We start from the raw sequence: 5,000 nt of genomic DNA on the forward strand, positions 1-5,000 counted from the left end.
TTTTTTTGAATTTTTGAAGTTTTTTTGGGTTTTTGGACTTTTTTTGAATTTTTGAAATTTTTGAATTTTTTTGAATTTTTTTGAATTTTTTGAATTTTTTTTGAATTTTTGAATTTTTTTTTTTTTTTTGAATTTATTTGATTTTATAAATTTTTTGTGATTTTTTGAGATTTTTTTGAATATTTTACATGGGTGATTTTGACTTGGGGGATTTTCAGGGGGTGGTAACCCTGGGCGTGGCTAGAGCCTCAAAATGCATATTCCCCTATAGGGGGGCAAGGTTTTCAAAAATGGGTGCCCCCTCATGTACACGCGCGTGGGTGTACATGGCCCCGTCGGTGCCAGCGTGGGTGGAAAATGGCCCGAAAACAGCCCAGCGGCAAGCGGAAGCGGCTAACGTTGGGCAAAACTGACCCGAAAGCAGTATAGCTTGGAAAATTAAGCGGATGCAGCCAATTGTTGGCGAAAACTAAGCGGATACGGCCAAGTGTCGGTGAAAAATGGCCCGAAAACAGTCCAGCGGCAAGCGGAAGCGGCTAACGTTGGGCAAAAGTGACCCGAAAACAGTTCAGCGGGGGAAAACTAAGCGGATGCGGCCACGCGTTGGGGAAAACTAAGCGGATACGGCCAAGTGTGGGGGAAAAATGGCCCGAAAACAGCCCAGCGGCAAGCGGAAGCGGCTAACGTTGGGCAAAAGTGACCCGAAAACAGTTCAGCGGGGGAAAACTAAGCGGATGCGGGCACGCGTTGGGGAAAACTAAGCGGATGCGGCCAAGTGTCGGTGGAAATTGGCCCGAAAACAGCCCAGCGGCAAGCGGAAGCGGCTAACGTTGGGCAAAAGTGACCCGAAAACAGTTCAGCGGGGGAAAACTAAGCGGATGCGGCCACGCGTTGGGGAAAACTAAGCGGATACGGCCAAGAGTCGGTGGAAATTGGCCCGAAAACAGTCCAGCGGCAAGCGGAAGCGGCTAACGTTGGGCAAAAGTGACCCGAAAACAGTTCAGCGGGGCAAAACTAGGCGGATGCGGCCACGCGTTGGGGAAAACTAAGCGGATACGGCCAAGTGTGGGGGAAAAATGGCCCGAAAACAGCCCAGCGGCAAGCGGAAGCGGCTAACGTTGGGGAAAAGTGACCCGAAAACAGTTAAGCGGGGGAAAACTAAGCGGATGCGGCCACGCGTTGGGGAAAACTAAGCGGATGCGGCCAAGTGTCGGTGGAAATTGGCCCGAAAACAGCCCAGCGGCAAGCGGAAGCGGCTAACGTTGGGCAAAAGTGCCCCGAAAACAGTTCAGCGGGGGAAAACTAAGCGGATGCGGCCACGCGTTGGGGAAAACTAAGCGGATACGGCCAAGAGTCGGTGGAAATTGGCCCGAAAACAGTCCAGCGGCAAGCGGAAGCGGCTAACGTTGGGCAAAAGTGACCCGAAAACAGTTCAGCGGGGGAAAACTAAGCGGATGCGGGCACGCGTTGGGGAAAACTAAGCGGATGCGGCCAAGTGTCGGTGGAAATTGGCCCGAAAACAGCCCAGCGGCAAGCGGAAGCGGCTAACGTTGGGCAAAAGTGACCCGAAAACAGTTCAGCGGGGGAAAACTAAGCGGATGCGGCCACGCGTTGGGGAAAACTAAGCGGATACGGCCAAGAGTCGGTGGAAATTGGCCCGAAAACAGTCCAGCGGCAAGCGGAAGCGGCTAACGTTGGGCAAAAGTGACCCGAAAACAGTTCAGCGGGGCAAATTTTTGAAATTTTTTTTGAAATTTTTTTGAATTTTTGAAATTTTTGAAGTTTTTTTGGGTTTTTGGACTTTTTTTGAATTTTTGAAATTTTTGAATTTTTTTGAATTTTTTTGAATTTTTTGAATTTTTTTTGAATTTTTGAAATTTTTTTTTTTTTTTTGAATTTATTTGATTTTATAAATTTTTTGTGATTTTTTGAGATTTTTTTGAATATTTTACATGGGTGATTTTGACTTGGGGGATTTTCAGGGGGTGGTAACCCTGGGCGTGGCTAGAGCCTCAAAATGCATATTCCCCTATAGGGGGGCAAGGTTTTCAAAAATGGGTGCCCCCTCATGTACACGCGCGTGGGTGTACATGGCCCCGTCGGTGCCAGCGTGGGTGGAAAATGGCCCGAAAACAGCCCAGCGGCAAGCGGAAGCGGCTAACGTTGGGCAAAACTGACCCGAAAGCAGTATAGCTTGGAAAATTAAGCGGATGCAGCCAATTGTTGGCGAAAACTAAGCGGATACGGCCAAGTGTCGGTGAAAAATGGCCCGAAAACAGTCCAGCGGCAAGCGGAAACGGCTAACGTTGGGCAAAAGTGACCCGAAAACAGTTCAGCTGGGGGAAATTAAGCGGAAGCAGCCAAGCGTTGGGGAAAACCAAGCGGATACGGCCAAGAGTCGGTGGAAAATGGCCCGAAAACAGTCCAGCGGCAAGCGGAAACGGCTAACGTTGGGACAAAGTGACCCGAAAACAGTTCAGCTGGGGAAAATTAAGCGGATGCAGCCAAGCGTTGGGGAAAACTAAGCGGATCCGGCCCAGAGTCGGTGGAAATTGGCCCGAAAACAGTCCAGTGGCAAGCGGAAGCGGCTAACGTTGGGCAAAAGTGACCCGAAAACAGTTCAGCGGGGGAAAACTAAGCGGATGCGGCCACGCGTTGGGGAAAACCAAGCGGATACGGCCAAGTGTTGGGGAAAAATGGCCCGAAAACAGCCCAGCGGCAAGCGGAAGCGGCTAACGTTGGGGAAAAGTGACCCGAAAACAGTTAAGCGGGGGAAAACTAAGCGGATGCGGCCACGCGTTGGGGAAAACTAAGCGGATGCGGCCAAGTGTCGGTGGAAATTGGCCCGAAAACAGCCCTGCGGCAAGCGGAAGCGGCTAACGTTGGGCAAAACTGACCCGAAAACAGTTCAGCGGGGGAAAACTAAGCGGATGCGGCCACGCGTTGGGGAAAACTAAGCGGATACGGCCAAGAGTCGGTGGAAATTGGCCCGAAAATAGTCCAGCGGCAAGCGGAAGCGGCTAACGTTGGGCAAAACTGACCCGAAAACAGTTCAGCGGGGGAAAACTAAGCGGATGCGGCCACGCGTTGGGGAAAACTAAGCGGATACGGCCAAGAGTCGGTGGAAATTGGCCCGAAAACAGTCCAGCGGCAAGCGGAAGCGGCTAACGTTGGGCAAAAGTGACCCGAAAACAGTTCAGCGGGGGAAAACTAAGCGGATGCGGCCACGCGTTGGGGAAAACTAAGCGGATACGGCCAAGAGTCGGTGGAAATTGGCCCGAAAACAGTCCAGCGGCAAGCGGTAGCGGCTAACGTTGGGCAAAACTGACCCGAAAACAGTTCAGCGGGGGAAAACTAAGCGGATGCGGCCACGCGTTGGGGAAAACTAAGCGGATACGGCCAAGTGTTGGGGAAAAATGGCCCGAAAACAGCCCAGCGGCAAGCGGAAGCGGCTAACGTTGGGCAAAAGTGATCCGAAAACAGTTCAGCGGGGGAAAACTAAGCGGATGCGGCCACGCGTTGGGGAAAACTAAGCGGATACGGCCAAGGGTCGGTGAAAAAGGGCCCGAAAACAGTCCAGCGGCAAGCGGAAGCCGCTAACGTTGGGCAAAAATGACCCGAAAACAGTCCAGCGGGGGAAAACTAAGCGGATGCGGCCAAGCGTTGGGGAAAACTAAGCGGATACGGCCAAGCGTCGGTGAAAAAGGCCCGAAAACAGTCCAGCGGCACGCCGAAGCGGCTAACGTTGGGCAAAAATGGCCAAAAGCGGTGGAGCAGGGCGGTCTGAATCTATGCATCCACATAAAATGGGGGGTAAACCTGGGGGATTTCCAGGGGGTGGTAACCCTGGGCGTGGCTGGAGACCCAAAATGCATATTCCCCTATAGGGGGGAAGGATTTTTGGAAGAGGCAGCCCCTCATGTACATGCCAAGCGGGGTGTACATGGCCCCTGTGGGTGCCTCCGTCGGTGTAAAATGGCCCGAAAAACAAGATTATGTTACCCGAAGACACGATTATGTTACCGAAAAAACACGGTTGAGCGGGGGCAGTAAGCACGGTTGAGCGGGGGCAAAAAACACGGTTGAGCGGGGCAAAAAACACGGTGCAGCGGGGACAAAAGACACGATTTTGTTACCGAAAAACACGGCCCGTCGGGGGCAAGGAACACGAATATGTTACCGAAAAACACGGACCACGCGGGTTGAAATCCCCAGCCGTAGAGCCGGCGAAACACGGTGGGGCAGGGCGTCTAAGCGTGGAGGCGCCCGTAAGACCGATGCGGGTTGAAATCCCCAGCCGTAAAGCCGGCGAAAAGCGGTCGGGCAGGGTGACTCCGCGTGGAGTTTTGCCCGTAAGGCCGATGCGGGTAGCCGCGCGGGTTGAAATCCCCAGCCGTAAAGCCGGTGAAACACGGTTCATTGGGGCGCCTAAGCGTGGAGGCGCCCCGCAGAGACCGAGCGGGTTGAAATCCCCAGCCGTAAAGCCGGCGAAACACGGTTCATTGGGGCGCCTAAGCGTGGAGGCGCCCCGCAGAGACCGAGCGGGTTGAAATCCCCAGCCGTAAAGCCGGCGAAACACGGTTCATTGGGGCGCCTAAGCGTGGAGGCGCCCGCAGAGACCGAGCGGGTTGAAATCCCCAGCCGTAAAGCCGGCGAAACAAGTTCGGGCAGGGCGACTCCGCGTGGAGTTTTGCCCGTAAGACCGATGCGGGTAGCCGCGCGGGTTGAAATCCCCAGCCGTAAAGCCGGCGAAACACGGTTCATTGGGGCGCCTAAGCGTGGAGGCGCCCCGCAGAGACCGAGCGGGTTGAAATCCCCAGCCGTAAAGCCGGCGAAACAAGTTCGGGCAGGGCGACTCCGCGTGGAGTTTCGCCCGTAAGACCGATGCGGGTAGCCGCGCGGGTTGAAATCCCCAGCCGTAAAGCCGGCGAAACACGGTTCATTGGGGCGCCTAAGCGTGGAGGCGCCCCGCAGAGACCGAGCGGGTTGAAATCCCCAGC

The sequence above is a fragment of the Carex rostrata genome, unplaced genomic scaffold, assembly GCF_964058835.1.
Source record: "Carex rostrata unplaced genomic scaffold, lpCarRost1.2 SCAFFOLD_39, whole genome shotgun sequence".
Taxonomy (NCBI): domain Eukaryota; kingdom Viridiplantae; phylum Streptophyta; class Magnoliopsida; order Poales; family Cyperaceae; genus Carex; species Carex rostrata.